This window comes from Microchirus variegatus (assembly GCF_963457635.1).
Source record: "Microchirus variegatus genome assembly, chromosome: 11".
NCBI classification, from domain to species: domain Eukaryota; kingdom Metazoa; phylum Chordata; class Actinopteri; order Pleuronectiformes; family Soleidae; genus Microchirus; species Microchirus variegatus.
The window spans coordinates 25,782,922-25,804,654 of record NC_139812.1 but is presented as its reverse complement, the minus strand read 5'-3'; the positions used below and the strand labels follow the sequence as shown (position 1 = coordinate 25,804,654).

At 39.9% G+C, this 21,733-nt stretch overlaps 1 protein-coding gene across 1 annotated transcript in view; it reads right to left on the bottom strand.

Moving 5' to 3' along the window:
- The window catches only part of sertad2b (SERTA domain containing 2b), a gene marked incomplete at its 3' end in the record, with an annotated part of 42,149 nt that extends 22,832 nt beyond the window's left edge, over window positions 1-19,317 (bottom strand). The window contains exon 1 of the mRNA XM_083898048.1: window positions 19,199-19,317. The remainder of the gene's footprint in view (window positions 1-19,198) is intronic.
- Between the last annotated feature and the right edge of the window lie 2,416 nt (window positions 19,318-21,733).

Sequence of the window (21,733 nt, the reverse complement as noted above, 5' to 3'; positions counted from 1 at the left end):
CGAGCAACCACGGGTTGCCAGTTACGTCAGAAAACGAAACCTAAAAGACCGCTGTATTTTGGATTTGAATGTAGTAACCGTTTTTGGCCACATTCTTACATATGGCGCCTTTAAAGTGTCAGTTTAAAGTCTGATATGGTTCATAACGGCCAGACTTTTACTTTGAAATAGTGACAGAAAAGGAAACGTATCAGTGAGGTCACAAGTCAAAGCATTTTTACTTTACTAAAACGCACATGCTACACTTCTTGCATATAAACATGGGTTTAATAGTTTTTAATTCTGTTAAAAAGTTGATTTGTCTCCCCCTGCTCTACAATAATATTCAATATATTTTGCTTTTTTTGTATTATATCAACATAAAAGTGGCACGAATACGGGATTATCTTTAGCTCTGTGCTTTATTTTGCTAGATTACACAGTCATTCTAACAACTTTACCATTAGGTGACAACAGATACTTTCTGAACGGTGCCAGAGTGAAGCATCCTGTGCCTTAGAACGTCTTTGTTCGCCAACCTTTGACCCTCTGCTGTGTTTCAGAAGCCAAAAATGTATTAGTTTAAGCCAACATTGTTTTGTTTGTTTGTCAAACTTTATTGTTTACCTGCTTCACAGACACAAGTGTAATTTATGTAAGTGGTGTTTGTTTGTTTGTTTGTTTCAGTACAAACAGATCATCGCGTGCGACACTCGCTGCATGTTTTTGGACGGTTGTGCAACGGCGTCCCCGAGCGCGCTGCTAGTCCGCGATTGGCCGAGTGACGGCACACGTCGGGAGTTAAGCCCATGATTTGCCGGCTCGGTTACAGTGAGCCGTCATTAAAGTGACACACCTGTGCTCAGGTGTGAGGTGAGAGGAGGTGAACGTGAGAAACACTCACACGGCTCTGCTTTTACACACTTTATTTAGCAAAGAGGAGAATAGAATATAGAATATATAATTATACGATATCGCATTAACAATATCCATGATTATAGCTCACAGAATTTCAAAATAAAAGTGTTTATTTTAAAAATGGAACCTGGAAAAATGGAAAAATTAATTAATTGCAAAATGAATCTGTAAATAATAATACAACTTTAAATTTAGATATTTAATGGTGATCCACATGCACCTGTTTGTAAAGGTTCGACTCTTATAATTAGTTTTTTCTTTATAAAGTGGCGGTACTCAAAATAGTAGAATAAAAAATTAGAAGTACTAAAATAGTAAAATTAAGAATTGCAAGTACTAAAAAAAGTAACATTAACAAATGCGTTTACTAAAATTAAGATATGCAAGTACTAAAATAGTACGATTAAGAAATGCTAGTAGTAAAAATAGTAAAATTATGAAATGCAAGTACTAAAAATAGTAAAATTTAGTGTTCAAAGTATTAAAATAGTACAGTTAAGAAATGCAAGTCCTCAAAATAGTAAAATTAAGAAATGCAAGTACTAAAAATAGTAAAAAATTATGAAATGCAAGTACTAAAATACTAAAATTAAGAAATGCAAGTAATAAAGATGGTAAAATTAAGAAATGCAAGTTAAAAAATAATAAAATTAAGAAATGCAATTTCTCAAAATAGTAAAATTATGAATTGCAAGTATTCAACATAGTAAAATTATGAAATGCAAGTACTACAAATAGTAAAATTAACAATTGCAAGTATTAAAAACAGTAAAATTAAGAATTGAAAGTACTCAAAATAGTAAAAATTATGAAATGCAAGTACTAAAAATAGTACAATTAAGAATTGCAAGTACAAAAAATAGTAAAATTAAGAAATGCATGTACTCTAAAATGTCACCGGTGCAAGAACAAGATTAAAGAGGTTAATGAAATTGTGTTTATTACGACAGTTTTTATGAATTAACTTCTTTGAGGGAGAGAAAACTTTAATTCAGGTGCTGGAAAAGTCAACTTTGGCCTCGACTAAGAACAAGAGCAAACTCTGAGACTGAGACAGACACACACACACACACACACACACAGAATGGGGGGGGGGGGGGGGGGGGGTTGTGTTTACTGGTGTCTGTGTGACGCCTCCAGTGTCAGGTGACTTACAGGAAATAAGTTGTTGTTCTCTCTCTCTCTCTCTCTCTCTCTCTCTCTCTCTCTCTCTCTCTCTCTCTCTCTCTCTCTCTCTCTCTCTCTCTCTTCAGCTCTCTGTCCCTGTGTCTCTCTGTTGTTTTCCTGCTTTTTAAAACTTCACTGCAGTCTTGTATTTAATAATTTATGTATTTATCACACAAATAAGCAAACAAACAAATAAACAAACAAAAAATACAACTTCTGTGCAAGTCACACACTGTAATAACAGCCATGTTGGAAACACAGTACAGTTCTCTGTTGTTGTGTGTGTTTTTTTTTTTTTTGCCTGGAGGATGAGTGTGAAAAAAAGGTTTTTATACTAACCCTTTACACACACACACACGTGTGTGTGTTCTTGTATGTGGGACCTCTTAAGGACCACACACAAACACTGACTCTGTCAGGACCTTTCAGCTCCTGAGGAAACTGGTTGAAATTAGGGCTTTAGGGTTTGAAGTGTGGTTATGGTTAAGGTTAGGGTTAGTTATTAACTGGTTATGGTTAAGGCTGTCCAAACTAATGGAAAACAACGTAAAGTTCTTGTATGGAAGACCTCTTAAGGACCACAAACAAACACTGACCCTGTCAGGACCTGTCAGGTCGTGAATGGAGACCACGAAAAACCCATTTCTGAGGAAACTTGTTGAAGTTAGGGCTTCAGGGTTTGAAGTGTGGTTATGGTTAAGGTTAGGGTTAGTAATTAACTGGTTATGGTTATGGTTAAAGCTGTCCAAACTAATGGAAAACAACGCAAAGTTCTTGTATGTGAGACCTCTTAAGGACTGCGCACAAACATTGACCCTGTCGGGACCTGTCAGCTACACAATGGAGACGGCAACAGTGCAGCCAAAATATTTGCATTCAAAAACAATGTATTTTGCAGACTGCAAATCATGTTTATGTTTTGAAATCATGTTTTTTTGCATGTGGCGCCACCTACCGCCTCCACCAATCATTGCAGTCAGTAGAGTCTCAGCTGCCGAGCAACCACGGGTTGCCGGTTACGTCAGAAAACGAAACCTAAAAGACCTCTTTTTTTTATTATTTGACTGTAGAACCCGTTTTTGGCCACATTCTTACATATGGCACCTTTAAGGTAAGGGTTAGGGGATAGTGATTTTCGAAAATTCATTAAAATTATTCCTTAAGAGATTTGCAAATATTTTCAACGGATCCTTGTTCAGGGCGATGCCGACTATTATGATGGTAAATTTCAAATCATTCAGAGATACTTTTTGTTTTTGAAAAGAAAGTCAGCTCACTGTCAAAGTGCATCAGGGCAAATGGATCATTTCCTGAATTTCAAAAATTCATGTCTTTGAATGTCATCACTATGAATGCTATACAAACGTGTGTGTGTGTGTGTGTGTGTGTGTGTGTGTGTGTGTGTGTGTGTGTGTGTGTGTGCGTGTGTGTGTGCATACCTGGTATTCCTTATGTTGTGGGGACCTACATTTTACATTAGTCACATTAAGGGGGCGTGTCTTCCTTATGTGGACAAAAATAACGTAAATATACTACTTTATAAGGTGAAGACGTGTTTTAGGGTTCGAGTAAAGTCTCTAGGAAATCAACGCAATGTCCTCTGAAGTCCTGGAAACCAGTGTGTGTGTGTGTGTGTGTGTACCCGTCCATAGCAGACTGGTGAGTGTGACACATTCCAGCGGGACGACTCACCAATAGTGTTGCAGTATATGGAACACAGTTACTTCTGTCCACTGGGACAAACTCAACAAATACACATTGATGACAGAGAATTCAGTTCCCACAATCTGATGCTGTTTCTTTTCTTTTCTTTACTTGTAAGTTATTTCATAGTAGTAGTAGTAGTAGTAGTTTGTTGAAGTAATACTGGCTATGATGTGATAAGTCGTTGTACTTGCAGCCGTAAAAGTGCGAGTGATGAGCGAGGACTTTTTGAGTTCTGTTAAGTCACCGTTGTGACTTTATTTATTGAATTTAGTTTTTCCAGTTTTAATGAGTTTCTTTAGCAAAGAAACCGGAAAACATTCACATTTAAGAAGTTCAGAGAAAACCTTCAATCGATTGTCAAAATAGTCGATGAACGCAGCCGAAAACTGCTGTTTAATAATTTGAGGACGTGTCGTCATTTCCGGGTTTTGGGGAAACAACGGTCGACATTTTTCACCTTTTTTTTCCTCCACATTTTATGGACCAAACAAACAAGTAAATTAATCCAGAAAATAATAATTTGTTGATCAAAGTGCATTGTTTTTTTCAAAGTGCATCAGGGCAAATGGATCATTTCCTGGATTTCAAAAATTCCTTAAAATGACTCCTTAAGAGGTATGAAAATATTTTCAACTGATCCTTATTCAGGGCGATGTCGACTATTATGATGGTAAATTTCAAGTCATTCCGAGATACTTTTTATTTTTTTGAAAAAAGTCAGCTCACTGTCAAAGTCCATCAGGGGCAAATGAAAAATAAAGAAAATAATAATTTGTCGCAGTCACAATTCAGATGTAATAAATCCAGACAATCCAGCGATTCACTTGAAAAATACATCGTAATTAACCGAACGGCAAACACGACAAAAGTGAAAATGTTGGTTTAACGGTTATTTACGACCTAAACAAACGTTTGTAATCATAATTTTTATCGTCTCAAATGTAATCGATTCATATTTTTATAGTGGTCAAAAGAAAGAAGTAAAAACCGGTAAAGACCGGATCGTACCATTATCAGGATCAGGATCGCTCTGCAATAATGTTAATTTTAGCTATTTTTATGTTAATTTAAGGCTAAAATAGTTCATTTAAATACAATTTCGGAGTTTAGGTTAATACTAAACGAGTTGAGGTCAATGGATTCAGTCCTAATCTGAATTTGGTGTTCATTTTTTTTTACAGTGTATGTCACACAAAAAAACGTAGTATCTAGCGTTTCTCAAAGGTTAAACAGTTAAAGAACTGGTTCAAACGTATGCAACAAGTTTACAACAACAAACAAAACCTTGTTGTTTTTTGAAGTGCGCTCCACGTTGAGCTGAAGAGCCGTGAAAAGTGTGGAGAGAAAGACACTGTGGCTGAAAACAGGAAGGTCATTAATCTTGGAGGGAAACTGGGCTGGTTCACAAGTCACAGCACGAGGAAGCCGCTGCAGAGTCGTGCAGCCAGTAACAATGCTGCTGCTGCTGCTGCTGCTGCTGCTGCTGCTGCTGCTGCTGCTGCTGCTGCTGCTGCTTATCCATCCATTTTCTTTTCTTTTTATGTTCCAGCAGCTTAATAATGCAAAACATTCTCTCCCGTCCAGCATCAAACGTCCTCCAACAGCCCAGCGAGTGACGGAAAGACTTCATGTGCGACAAAAATAAAACAATCGCATTCGTTCACGATCAGTTTTTACAGCTCGTCGCGACCCAGCAGTACTCTACTTTTTTTTTGTACCTGCTCTGAGTGAGATATGATAGTTAAAAATGTCTTGAGCGCGACGTCAAACCGATCAATGTTGGACCGTAGATCAGTTAAAAAGTAGTGCTGGGTAAGTGTGCCTCTGTTTTTAAAGTTTAGATAAAAATTATTCCTTAAGAGGTTTGCAAATAATTTCAACAGATCCTTGTTCAGGGCGATGCCGACTGTTATGATGGTAAATTTCAAGTCATTCCGAGATACTTTTTGTTTTTGAGACTAAACTCAGCTCACTGTCAAAGTGCATCAGGGCAAATGGATCATTTCCAGAATTTCAAAAATTCATGAAAATTATTCCTTAAGAAGTTTGCAAATATTTTCAACACTTTCTTGTTCAGGGCGATGCCGACTATTATGATGGTAAATTTCAAGTCATTCTGAGATACTTTTTGTTTTTTTGAAAAAAGTCAGCTCACTGTCAAAGTGCATCAGGGCAAATGGTTTAATTTCCTGAATTTCAAAAATTCATTAAAATTATTCCTTAAGAGGTTTAGAAATATTTTCAACAATTCCTTGTTCAGGGCGATGCCGACTATTATGACGGTAAATTTCAAGTCATTCCGAGAAACTTTTTGTTTTTGAGAAGAAAGTCAGCTCACTGTTCAAGTGCATCAGGACAAATGGATCATTTCCTGAATTTCAAAAATTCATTAAAATTGTTCCTTAAGAGGTTTGCAAATATTTTCAACAATTCCTTGTTCAGGGCGATGCCGACTATTATGATGGTAAATGTCAAGTCATTCCGAGATACTTTTTGTTTTTAAGAAGACAGTCAACAAACTTTATAGATAGATATGTACATAGGTGTATAGACGCCCATTTCCAGTGTTCTAATGGTACATTGTGTTTGCTAATGGCGTTAGAAGGCTATTGGATGATTTGAAAACCCTTGTGCAATGATGTTAGCACAGCTGAAAACAGTTTTGCTGGTTCTTTGACGAAAGCAAAGTGAATAAAAATCATTATTTCTCATCGTGTCAATGTCTTGACTATGTTTTCCATTCATTTTGCAACTCTTTTGATGAATAAAAGCGTGACTTTTAATGGAAAACACCAACATTTTTTTACAGGTGAGCGCAAACTTTTGAACAGTAGTGTATATTTTATCCTGTTACAGGATCAGTAATCTATTACTATTACTATTACTATTACTGCTGCTGCTGCTGCTTCTTCTGCCCTCCCACGCCACACCAGACTGGCTGAGTCAGCTCCTCTGCTCTATCACGATTCCGCCTGACACCCTCCACCCCCGACCCCTCTCTCCTCTCTCTCTCCTTCGCCGTGTTCCAAACTTCCTCACCTCTCTACGCTCCCACTGCCACTGTCTGCTCTGTTGTGTCTGACTAGCGCTCGCTCTCAGCGAGACGCAAATATCCGCCGTCGGACTCACATATACACTATCCTCGTTCTTCTCTTCTATTTTCACCTCTCTCTCTCTCTCCCTCCCTCCGTCCCTCCGTCCCTCCCTCCCTCCCTCGCTCCTGGCTGCCTTCAGGGTAGCAGAAGGGAAGTGAATGGCTTCAGCCCTCCCAGCTGGTCCCGTCACCCGGCAACCCGGATCAAAACAAAAGAACACACACACACAGTCAGGTTCACCAGCAGACGAGAACATGCATGTTCTCAGACAGAGGCTCACACACATGCAGATGAATGCCTGCACACACACACACACACACACACACACACACACACACACACATTCTTGTACTTGCTGCATACTGAGGACTGCGTTGCTGACAAAGTGAGGACCAGCATTTCCACTTTATAAATCAACACAATTACAAATATCTACTTCATGAATGAGATCTATATAGAACAACTGGTTGCAGTACCATAAAGTGTCTGCAGGTGGAGCCCCAGAGCAAGAAGGGCTGGAAAACTTTTTCGATTTTTTTTTAATTTTTGGTCCAAAATTTGACAAAAAACATCATACTTATACTATGTCGACCAAAATTTAAAAAATGTTTTTACCAAAAATTGTTGGTCCATAATTTGACAAAAACGTCATACTATACTATGTCGTCCAAAATTTGAAAAAAAAAATTTGACCCAAAATTTTTGGTCCAAAATTTTACAAAAACGTCATACTATACTATGTCGTCCAAAATGTGAAAAAAAAATTTGACCCAAAATTTTTGGTCCAAAATTTTACAAAAGCGTCATACTATACTATGTCGTCCAAAATGTAGAAAAAAATGTACCCAAAATTTTTGGTCCAAAATTTGACAAAAACGTCATACTATACTATGTCGTCCAAAATGTGAAAAAAAAATTTGACCCAAAATTTTTGGTCCAAAATTTTACAAAAACGTCATACTATACTATGTCGTCCAAAATGTAGAAAAAAATGTACCCAAAATTTTTTGTCCAAAATTTGACAAAAACGTCATACTATACTATGTCGTCCAAAATGTGAAAAAAAAAATTTGACCCAAAATTTTTGGTCCAAAATTTGAAAAAAACGTCATACTATACGGTCGTCCAAAATGTGAAAAAAAAAATTTGACCCAAAACTTTGGTCCAAAATTTTACAAAAACGTCATACTATACTATGTCGTCCAAAATGTAGAAAAAAATGTACCCAAAATTTTTTGTCCAAAATTTGACAAAAACGTCATACTATACTATGTCGTCCAAAATGTAGAAAAAAATGTACCCAAAATTTTTTGTCCAAAATTTGACAAAAACGTCATACTATACTATGTCGTCCAAAATGTGAAAAAAAAAATTTGACCCAAAATTTTTGGTCCAAAATTTGAAAAAAACGTCATACTATACGGTCGTCCAAAAGGTGAAAAAAAAAATTTGACCCAAAATTTTTGGTCCAAAATTTGACAAAAACGTCATACTATACTATGTCATCCAAAATGTGATTTTTTTTTTTTTTGGACAAATTGAGTATAGCATGTTACCTAAGGAAGTGATTTCAATGAAAACAAAGTGAGGACCGGCCAAAATGTCCTCACTCCGTAAAAATGACCTCACTCTGTTGGTTAAAAACCCTCACTGGTCCTCAGTATGCCGCAAGTTCAAGAACACACACACACACACACACAAACGACCATCCATCCGTCCGTCCTTCAGTCCTTTGTCCACACTCTGCTCCCCAAAAAACATATTTGGAAGGACGACAGAAAACAACAACACCGCTGCTGCTTTGAAACAGAAACACAAAAAAAATGAAGATTGGGGAGTGGAAGAAACCCCCCGGGAATCAAACCCAGCTGCGAGTCAACACCGCCAACCACTGTGCCACCGCGCTGCCGTAGATGTACAGTAGGTTGTGGCTCCAAACAAGAAATTATTAGATGCTAAAAAATAAAATGCTGACGTAGCAGTTTGGGGTTAAAGGGGATCAAACCCCCAACCTTCTGGATCGCTCTACCGCTGATCCACAGCTGCCTGCTAATGGAAGCAAGACTTATTATAAATTACGTGATAAATAATATTATGTGGTGTTTCGACATCGCAGCGGCAGCTTTAAGCCAAAAAGTTGTCGACGGCGACCTTTAAATAACTTTAAATAACCGGCGTTGCATCAGCTCAAGACTCCAGCTGACAAACTTTCTTCTGCTGCATCCAAACTCATAAATTATGTTCAGTTTAAAAAAAATCACATCCACATGTGGTCCATTTTTTGGGGTTATTTGGAAACACTGCTGCCTCCATTCTGCCGGAGGGCTTTTATTCTGGAAGGTGCAGAAAAGGAAGTGTCACTTTTTTTTCTACTTCCTGTTTACGTTGTTAGCACGCACATGCTCAGTGGTGACCACGCGAGTGTGTCAGGTGATGTACATTTTGGTGTCTTATCTATAGTATAGAGCTCTGGCAGAGAAAATAACACAATCCCATCATGCAACACTCAAAACACGCAATACGACGCCATTTTGGCGGGAAAATATGGAATCAGATTTGTGCAGTTGAGGGGAAATGTAACTCGCAGTGAAAGTGCTTTAGAGATAAGTTTGAATAAGCTGCGAATCTGGATGATTTTGACCAATATCGGACCAATACCAATGCTGACCGATACCAATGCCCATCGCTAACCCAATCTACTGATTTTGACCAGTATTGGACCGCTGCTGATACTGAACGATACCAATACTGACCGATACCGATTCCCATCCCTAATCCAATCTACTGATTTTGACCTGTATCGGACCGATACCAATACTGAACGATACCAATACTGACCGATATCGATTCCCATCCCTAATCCAATCTACTGATTTTGACCTGTATCAGACCGATACCAATACTGACCGATATCGATTCCCATCCCTAATCCAATCTACTGATTTTGACCTGTATCGGACCGATACCAATACTGAACAATACCAATTCTGACCGATATCAATTCCCATCCCTAATCCAATCTACTGGTTTTGAACTGTATCGGACCGATACCGATACTGACTGATAACGATTCTCATCCCTAATCCGATTCAGTGATTTTGACAAATATCCGACCACTACCAATACTGACCAATCCCGATTCCCTTCACCAATCCAATCCATTTATTTTGACCAGTATCGGACCAATACCAATAATTATACTGACCGATAACGATTCCCATCGCTAACCCAATCTACTGACAACTTTAGCGCCGTTACCATCTACAAAGCGACCTTAAATATCTTTAGAAATTCAAATTCAAATATAAATAATTCAAATTCAGTTTCTGGGGGCACATATTTCAGCCATATATGGATTTACTCCTGATACCTGACCGTTTTATTACACATTGCTATCCTCTTATTGATTCTACAGTTTGTCGCATCTATATCTTATTGTATCGTATCATGAATTTTTTAGAGGTTTTTCCTGCCAACATGGCCGCTCTAACCCCCAACCCCAACCCTAACCCTGCAAACACAAACACCAAAGGAACCAGCTTTGTGGAAATAAAGAAACTATTGAGCAACAAAACAAATGTCATCCTTATGAAAATCAGAGCAGGGCAACGACCGCAGAGCCGACTGATAAATATTTAGTTCAACTCTCTCTGTCGGCACGGCGACGGCGGCGAGCCAAAACCAAAACGTGTCCGAAAACACAGAGAGAGTGAGAGATTTTTATTTATTTTTTTTTAACACAATGTGGAAAACCTGAGAGTGTGAGAGGGTTTTTTCTTTCTTTCTTTCTTCTTCTGCAGCCTCTGGGATGGATCATCACAGCGAATCAGGGAGGTGGAAAACAAGAGAATACATGATGTGAAATGAATCCCAGCCAGATTATTCTGGCCTGATCTGCAGTAAAAAAAAACAAAAAAAACTGAAGGTTCAGTCCAGGCCTCCAGGCCAGAGTGGTCCAGTCCACCTGAGCTCAGACTAATCTGCTGTGGCCCCAGTTCAACGCTGAACCAGTGGTGACCAATGGAAAACAGCCAGTCCAAGTCACTGGAATAAGAATATATTTTAAAATTGTATTGTTTGTGTATTGCAAATTAGCATTCGCTAGAAACGCGGCCGCGTTAAGGAGACAGTAGTCTTCCGACTGCGTAACAAAAAAAAAATATATTTTTAGCAGCTCACAACATGACTCGGCTAAAATGTACTTACAATTTTACAGTGAAGTGAAGAATGTCCATACCGACCGATACAATTCTCATCCATAATCTCATCCAGTGATTTTGACCCGTATTGGAACGATACTGACCAATCCTGATTCCCATCCCTAATCCAATCCTGTGATTTTTACCAATATCGGACCAATACCAATGCTGACCGATACCAATTTCCATCGCTAAACCAATCTACTGATTTTGACCAGTATTGGACCGCTGCCGATACTGAACGATACCAAAACTGACCGATACCGATTCCCATCCCTAATCCATTCTACTGATTTTGATCAGTATTGGACCAATACCAATTCTGACCGATACCAATACTGACCGAAACCGATTCCCATCCCTAATCCAATCTACTGATTTTTACCTGTATTGGACCGATACCAATACTGAACGATACCAATACTGACCGATATCGATTCCCATCCCTAATCCAATCCAGTGATTTTGACCAGTATCGGACCAACACCGATAATGAACGATACCAATACTGACCGATCGGATCCCCTTCCCGAATCCAATCTACTGATTTTGACCTGTATCGGACCGATTACGATACTGACTGATCGGTATCGGTCTCGGTATCGGTACTGATAACGATTTTCATCCCTAATCCGATTCAGTGATTTTGACAAATATCGGACCAATACCGATAATTATACCTACCAATACCGATTCCCATCCCTAATAAAATCGACTTATTTTGACCAGTATCGGACCAATACTGATACTGACCGATACCGATTATAATAACATCTGGCTACTGAGTGGACCCTTTCTGAACAGAGAGACGTGTTTTCCATTTAATAACACGCAACATGGAGCACATGTTTGTCAGATCTGAGCTTTTGTGACGCACACACACACACACACACACACACACACACACACACACACACACACACACACACACACACACACACACACACACACACACACACACACACACACACACACACACACACACACACACAGGGAGGACAGAGTGTGTAGGAGGGGGTATTCCGACTCACTACATCATGATGTAAAGCGTGGACGACGACACAGGTTTGTGGGACAGTGAGTCACAGAGATAATATGTCAGTGTGTGTTATACTTTAAATTATATATATATATATATACACATATATACATACATATGCATATATAAACATATATACATACATATATACAAATATATACATACATACACCTACATACATATATATGCATACACATATACACATATATACATATATACATACACATACATACATACACATACGTATATATATGCGTTAACGCATGACACGTTTCCATGACGACTGACCGGAAAAAGGCGCGCATGACGTCATGTTTACGTGCCTCGACACCGGAGTCCAGGCACCGTTTACCAGTTAGCGCCGTTAGCTGCGTTAGCTCCTTTTAGCGCCGTTAGCGTTAGCCTACAGCGGAACTGGAGCGGGTCTGTTTATTAAAAGGAAAAGAGCAGCGCTAACAAATAACCAGCGTACCTGTGTAACTGCGTATGTGCGCCTCTGTTTTTAAAGATTAGTGTTACTTTATAGACTCATTTTAACAATGCAAACAACAAAACAACATCCTTTGTGGTCTGCAAAGGCCTCCGTAGTCTACCTTTCGAGCCTGGAAGAGCGGAAACTGAGCGTCCTGACCAGTCGTCAATGACGACGACTTTTAGTTTCAGTTTCTCTCATCGTCTTCAGTCAAATCTAACTTCTTCTTTCTTTTTCTTTCGTTTAAACGCTGTTGTTGTTGTTTCCCGAAATAGAAAGTTGTGTTTCCTGAAACTAGGCAAACAACTGGTGAGGAGAAAATCTCCTTCCTGTTTGCACATTAATACGTTCACAGTGCTCATATATGTGTGTGGGGGTGTGTGTGTGTGTGTGACATGCATTGTTTTCACTTCAACACGTTTGTTTTTAAACCTTTATACAACAAAAAAATCCTATAAAATCTCCTTTTTGCTGCGGGTCAACCCTAACCCTAACCCGACAACGACTTATATTCATTTCCTGGGCACTTACTCTAACCCCTCTTACTCGAGTCCCCATAACGTGGCTGTGTAAACAGACTTAGGTCCTCACAACATGAGTAAAACACACACCAGGACAACCATAACCACGGTTTAACCTGTAGTCCTACACTAAACCAGTCTCTGTGAGGACTACTAGGTCCTGACAAGGTCAGTGTTTATTCAAGAAAAGGTCCCGAAGAGGACACACACACACACACACACACACACACACACACACACACACACACACACACACACACCAGTGCGTTCTTTTAAGAGAAAGATAAGGAAGGAAGCAAGAAAAGGTGCTGCATGTGTGAATAATGAAAAGGAGGTCAATGCCTGAAGGGGTGGAGCCACACACACACACACACACACACACACACACACACACACATACACACACACACGCGCGCGCACACACACACACACACATTTCATTGCCTGTCATGACGCCTGATTGATGGGAAGAACTAAAAAGCCTGCACTCATGACTTACAGGGATAGTTTGGATTTCAACTTGCTAACAGCCTTGAGCCGCCGTCGCTGACGCACAAAGAAGAAACTGTTCTACACACATGTAAAAACACACAATATGTCACTTATTTCTGCGTTAAAATATATAAAAACGCATATTATAATGTACTTACATTAGCAAAAAAAAAAAAAAAACGCTTCCAACACTCACTTCCTACTCAAAGTACGACTATATTGTAATGCTAAATGACATGTAACGTGTTATTTTGTATAGTTTTTGACAATATATGCCAATATATTAGCTATATATTAGCGCTGGGCACTAGGTTAACACGCGTTAACGCATGACGTGTTTCCATGACGGAAAAAAAGACGCGCGTTATGTCATGTTTACGTGCAGCGACACCGGAGTCCAGGCACCGTTTACCAGTTAGCGCCGTTAGCTGCATTAGCTACTTTAGCGCCGTTAGCGCGCCTACAGTCGAACTGGAGCGGTCTGTTTAGCGCAGCGTTACAAATAACCAGCGTACGCGTGGACTGCGTCTTTTTCCAGTCAGTCGCCATGGAAACGCGTCGCGTGTTAACGTGCGTTAACGTTGACGCCGTAAACCAGCGCTAACGCGTTAGCGTGCTCAGGACTAATATATATATATATATATATATATATATATATATAAAATATGGGAGTGTTTGGACCAATAACTTGATTCAAAAACTATATATATATCTGCTCTTTTCCCTCACATCCCGAATTTTCCTTTCACCGCAACCTGTCTAGGCACATGGCAGCAAACATTTTCCATGGGAATTAAAGGGTGAATTTTGCAACCCCGGACAGAATGTGAGGTCCCCACTTCCTGTGGTTTTTACTGTGGTACGTCTCGGTCCTCACAGTGTCAATTACGTTCATTTCCTGGGGACTTTCTGCGACCTTAAAGGGCCACTTAGAAAATAAAAGCCCCCGCACTGCTCTTTACCTGGGTTATGTCAATTTTTGTGAGTAAAAGATCTGGAAAAATTGTCAAATTTAACCCTTTAACTATAACTACTACTGGCCTAAACCTAACCCTAACCCTAACTTAACGTTAAATGTTCACCATAACAATGTATGGTGATTTTCGTCCCCATCAGGAAGACAAATCCCTATAATGTGACTGTGTAAACCAGGTTCCGCTCGATTAGGACCAGGTTTTCCGTCTCCATGAGGACTAAACACATACACACAGCGGGTCAGAGGCTCAGGTTCAGGGGAAACTAGAGCAGATACCTGTTCACCGCTCAGGCTGCAGTGGCGTAACGCCAGTCCTACTGTAGGATTACTGTTGGGTGATGCTATCATCACAACTGCTCTCCCTCTGTCTATTTATAGTTCACAGAGCTCCCCCACCTCCCTCTGTCTCTCTGTCACATTCTCCACACTGAATGCCAAACGTATTTAAAGGGAGAAGGTTGGGGAAAAAAATTCAGAGACACCAACCACTAGTTGGCGGTTGCGAGACTCGGCACCTGTTCCAGTGGACTCACACAGAGGCCGACAACTCGACAACAACAACCCAGTAAAGTGGCAGGAGAGGCACTTGAAGTCTTTGTCGCCATTCTCTATTCATTTAGATATGAGCTGTGCAGGAAAATCCCAGTATCGCATCACTTTCTGAAATATTCAGTCCAGTCGGTAAAGCTTTGTATCGCATCGGCTTTTTGCCCACAGAAATGGTATTTTTGGAAAAAATGGCTAAAAAAGGCCACCCTTGCGTTTTTGTGTGTACAACCAAACGCACCTTTGGGAACCAACACCAGTACCCAGATTGGGAACCAATACCCAACTTAGAGAACCTTTGGGAACCAATACCAGAACACAACTTTGCAACTTTAGGAACCAGTACACAACTTTGGGAACTAGTGCGCATCTTTGGGAACCAGTCCGCAACTTTGGGAACCAGTATGCATCTTTGGGAACAGTACAAAAATTTGAGAACCAGTACGCATCTTTGGGAACAGTACCCAACGTTGGGAAAGAATACTTAACTTTGGGAACCAGTACACATCTTTGGGAACTAGTGCGCATCTTTGGGGACAGTACTCAAATTTGGGAAAGAATACTTAACTTTGGGAACCAGTACGCAACTTTGAAAACTAGTACACAACTTTGGGAACCAGTACGCGTCTATGGGAACCAGTACGCATCTTTGGGAACTAGTACGCATCTTTGGGAACAGTACCCAACTTTGGGAAAGAATACTTAACTTTGGGAACCAGTACTCAACTTTGGGAACCAGTACGTGTCTTTGGGAACCAGTACGCAACTTTGGGAACCAGTACGTGTCTTTGGGAACCAGTACGCAACTTTGGGAACCAGTACGCATCTTTGAGAACTAGTACACATCTTTGGGAACAGTACCCAACTTTGGGAAAGAATACTTAACTTTGGGAACCAGTACTCAACTTTGGGAACCAGTACGCATCTTTGGGAACCAGTACGCGTCTTTGGGAACCAGTACGCAACCTTGGGAACCAGTACGCATCTTTGGGAACCAGTACGTGTCTTTGGGAACCAGTACGCAACTTTGGGAACCAGTACGCATCTTTGAGAACTAGTACGCATCTTTGGGAACAGTACCCAACTTTGGGAAAGAATACTTAACTTTGGGAACCAGTATGCATCTTTGGGAACCAGTACGTGTCTTTGGGAACCAGTACGCAACTTTGGGAACCAGTACGTGTCTTTGGGAACCAGTACGCAACTTTGGGAACCAGTACGCATCTTTGAGAACTAGTACACATCTTTGGGAACAGTACCCAACTTTGGGAAAGAATACTTAACTTTGGGAACCAGTACTCAACTTTGGGAACCAGTACGCATCTTTGGGAACCAGTACGCGTCTTTGGGAACCAGTACGCAACCTTGGGAACCAGTACGCATCTTTGGGAACCAGTACGTGTCTTTGGGAACCAGTACGCAACTTTGGGAACCAGTACGCATCTTTGAGAACTAGTACACATCTTTGGGAACAGTACCCAACTGGGAAAGAATACTTAACTTTGGGAACCAGTACGCAACTTTGGGAACTAGTACGTATCTTTGGGAACAGTACCCAACTTTGGGAAAGAATACTTAACTTTGGGAACAGTACCCAACTTTGGGAACCAGCACATAACTTTGGTAACCAATACCGGTATGCAAACATAGTTCCACCTCTTTAACACTTAACACCACTTGGTCTATTCCTGCCACTTGCAGGCCTAGCATATGTACTATAGCGTCATTTATAGAGTCATTTTGGGCGTCATTCGTTTAAACAATGCTGAAATTTCAGAAAACTTTGCATAGGCAAAGTTCTGTCTCCGATTTCACATTCTTAAGTGTGACTTTCTGTCTTCTTTGCTCCTCTGTGTTTTCCGTATGAACCTGAACGTTTTCAATCTGCGGGACTGGACGTACGGTCCCAGTGAACGCTGGACGGCTGCCGATTCCGTCATCTGCCAGACGGACCGCAAACGTCTGAGGGCCGGGAGCAGAACAGAACAGAACAGACACCAACCACGGGCACCTTAATCTGGATTAGCTGCTAAATTGAAAGGCCTGGTTGCTTGTGTAATCCCATTGACAACGTGCCGGGCAGCCGGCAGCTCTGATGACCGTTTGACGGCAGTCGGGGTCAAGACAGGCCAACGCAAGCCCGACAGAGGGATCAACTGATGTAGAGAAACCACACGCACGGTTTATACAGCGTTATTATCTGATTCTAATCAGATTAGCAGCCACGTCGTTCAAATCCGATTCTTTAGAGATTATATTTGACGGGTCAAGTGCAAGTGTCTTGACAGAAAACGTCACATTTGTGAGATCGTGTCAGATAAGACGAACATTTATCGATCCCTGATCGGGGGGAAATTCAGAAAACAAAGCAAATTTGTAGGTGAGATTTGGGGCCGGCCCTGCCTACCTACGTATAAAATACATTTATAGTGAATAATATAGTATAATATTCATGTATTTTGAAGTAAAAAATACACACAAATGTTACATTCTCTCGCTGTAGTTGGAACCATGTGATCATGCATCCATCTCAACTGTGTCATTAAATGTGCAGCTCAGGTCAGAGTGGACACTGTGCTGTGTGTGTGTGTGTGTGTGTGTGTTCTTGTACTTGCAGCATACTGAGGACCAGTGAGGGTTTATAACCAACAAAGTGAGGTCATTTTTGCGGAGTGAGGACATTTTGGCTGGTCCTCACTTTGTTTTCAGTGAAATCACTTCCTTAGGTTGCTATAACATGCTATACTCAATTTGTCAAAAAAAAAAAAAATCACATTTTGGACGACATAGTATAATATGACTTTTTTGTCAAATTTTGGTCCAAAAATTTTTTTCTAATTTTTTTTCCACTTTTGGATGACATAGTATAGTATGATGATGTTTTTTTTTTTTTTGTTAAAAAAAAATTTGGTCCAAAATTTTACATAAACGTCATACGATACTATGTCGTCCAAAATTTGAAAAAAAAAAACTTGACCCAAAATTTTTTTTCAATTTCTTTTTTCAACTTTTGGATGACAGTATCGTATGACGTTATTGTCAAATTTTGGACCAAAATTTTTTTTTTCTAATTTGTTTTCAACTTTTGGACGACATAGTATAGTATGACGCTTTTGTCAAATTTTGGACCAAAAATTTGGGGTCAATTTTTTTTTTCAAATTTTTGAAGACATAGTATAGTATGACTTTTTTGTCAAATTTTGAACCAAAAATTTTGGGTCAAATTTTTTTTGTCAAAGATTTTTTCAAATTGTTGGTCAAAGATTTTTTCAAATTTTTGGTCAAAGATTTTTTCAAATGTTTGGTCAAAGATTTTTTCAAATTTTTGTTTTAATTTTGGTCGACATGGTATAGTATGACGTTTTTGTAAAATTTTGGACCAAAAATAATAATTTAAAAAAAAAATCGAAAAAGTTTGGGTTTGTATGTGTGTGTGTGTGTGTGTGCTCCAGCTTAAAGTCACACATGTTATATAATACAGACAGTAGCTCTGCTCTCCACTGATGTGGTCACTTTATCCAACTCCACAAAGATCCACGCGGATCCAACATGTAAACTGTACTGTGTCTTTAACACAGATTTACTCCTATATTGTCAATAAATGACATTTGCCGAACAATGTGGTGTAATTTCCCCATTTAAAACGGTGTTGTTGTTGTTTTTAGAGAAAGTACCAGCGTTCTTCTCCTGTTCCTTGGCTGCTCCGTCAACAAAGTTCAATATCTTACTATATCTTACTATAAAAATGTCATATTCCGTGTTTTATGTGCACGCCGAATTGAAAGGCACTTTCGATTTGTGAGGAAGACGCGTTCAAATGTGGCGTTTACTTGTCTTTTAGCTTTAAATGGGACGCGTGATTCTATAAATAGACGCATTTCCAACGGGGGTTCGGCGAAATTTGGTGCGTAACGGGAATTCCACGCTGCGCTTTTTTCCCTCTCCTCAGTGATGTAGACTCGGTCCATTCATTAGAACGCGTACGCACGCGATGTTGACGACTTTGTTGCGTTAAATATTAAATGTTATGACAAACACAGAAGAAGAAGAAGAGTTTAAAGATGTAGTTAAAGAGAGAGAGACTCACCCTGTGAGGCAGATCCGTCCAGCACGGAGCTAAAGTGGGAAATAGATCTGAAGGAAGTGATCCCAGTCTGCAGGTTCTTCCTGTTTGTTTGTCTGTTTGTTTGTTTGTTTGTTTGTTGTTATGGTTCTCTGTCCGCTGCTGTAGTATGTAGACGGTTTTCCTTCACAACTCCACCACTGATGCTTCACGCACAGACTCCAGTGTCACAGTGAACGCGTCCGCTGTGAAGTCACGTAAGAACAGCCGCTGTGGTGGTGCGTTCACGTGTCGTCAGGCAGCCGGTATTCTGAAATTCTTTAAAAAAAAAAAAAAAAGTTTTAAATATGGAACATGATAAAAAATTGCGATTTAAAATTATTATTGTGAAAATGCAATTTCACAAAATTTCAAATTTTCTAAATCATTATTATTATTATTTTCACAACTCATCAATCACTTGATTTTATGAATGGATCGGTTCATTTTGCTTCCTACAAGTTTAAATAGTGACGTCCACTCATTCAAATTGTACAACTTTAATTGTTTGTCTCTGTTATACAGAGCAAAGAAAACTTGATTAATCGAGTATCAGAATAGGTGATGATTTATCTATGAATCAATTAATCAGTACAACCCTAATTATGAAAAGATAAAATTTGCCTAATCTCTAACACGTACAGTAATATAATTCTGAACCAAGTACAACTTTATTTGATGCATGTTAGCAAAAACATATACAGATAAATCGTTGTTGAAATTCTGCAAATTTCTAAAGGGACCCAAAATAATCTCCTGTGACCCATCCCTGGGTCCCGACCCAGTGTTTGGAAATCTGTCTTCCGATATTTAAAGCTCAAATCTGAACAAATCATGACAAGAGCACATATTTTGTGAGAGGTGGCCCCTTGTTGGACCCCCCCAGCCCCCTGTAGAACGGCCCTGCCAGCAGGGGGCCCTAACAGCTGCTCCTGAATCCAGACGTGACAGTAAACGTCACACGACAAAGGCAAACATCTTCAAATATCTATATTTCTTCTTAAAACATACTATTTTATTTACATGGTGTATTTTTATCTACATATATATATATATATATATATATACACGATATCTTTACGACAAATAATGCGTTTGGTGACACGAATGTGACGTGAAATGTAGAAATTCCCAGGGTGCCTGAACGCAGCAGCAGCAGCAGCAGCAGCGGGGCCGTGTGTGCGTGTGTTTGTGTGTGTGTGCGTGCGTGTGTGTGACAGACGTGACTGTGACGTGACTCAGCGCTGAGTCACGGCGTCGTGTCCCCGCCCACGCGCCGGTGGCGGCCAATGGCGCTCGTGCGGAAACGGTCGGCGTGAAAAGCCAGTCACGCAAGCCCCCTACACAGTGCGTGCGTGTGCGCGTGTGCGCGTGCGTGTTTGCGTGTGTGTGTGTGTGTGTTTAAAGGGACAGTTCATTTACGGAAATGCAGTCAAATGCAAGTGGGCGGGGTCACAGGTTGTGACTCAAACGACATGGAAATGTGATTTTGCCGGTTAAAGATACAGTACGTAACATTTCCTGACGATATCATATACATTTTATTTTATAGATTTATAGATTTTTTTTGTCAGAAAGTGTCGCCGATTCCTGTTGACAACAACCTTGTTGGGGCTTTAGCAGAGGCGATTCTAGAGTCTGTGGGGGCCCTAAGCAAAAATACCCAGGGGGCCCTTCCGACCAGTGTTCGTCACCATTATGTTATAAGTAATAATAATAACATGGAAAAACCTTGTCATTTTGAAAATAAATAAAGTATGTGAGAATATTAACGTTAAGAACAATAACATACTGTAAATACCTTTTAAAAAACAAAATAAACTAAGTAAAAAAAACACACATTATAAAACCCTATAAATATATAGAACAATAAAATACTGGAAATAACTGGAAAAAAAACATACATTTAGTCAAAAAAAATATATACATTACACGGCAAATAACTAACATTATAAATGGTTTAACAAAATATAAAGTATAGAAGTTAAATAGATTTCTTGGGGGTACTAAACCCACAGCAGGCAATTCCTCATGACCACCTTTTAAGCACTGCTTCTACTAGTTAGCATTAGCGTCAGCTAGCATTGTGAGGCTAATGTTAGCTGCTGTTCAAGTCTGTGTCCCCGTTAGTTAGACGAAGTATCAGTTCAATAACAGCAGTCATTTACTGTTAATGTTATCATTACGTCATTATCTGTGTCTTTCTCTGGGCTTTCCCGGTTGTAGTCGGAAGTCGGAATTTCCGAGTTCCTAGTCGGAAGTTTCAACTGGAATGCCCCTCGAGTTGGATTTCCATCTCAGAAAGTGGGAGCAAACTCACAAACGGGAGGCGGCTGGTCACTGCACATCTCAGTAAAAACAGCCCTCAGGCTCCGAGTGTCGGGGAGCCCCCCTATCGGCTTGGGGGCCCCAAGCAGTTGCCTGCCCTGCCTGTTCACAAGCTGCGCCTCTGCGTGTACCTAATAAAGTGGCCACTCCTGTCATTTCTGCTTCTTTTTTTCCACATTTAACAGCTTCACC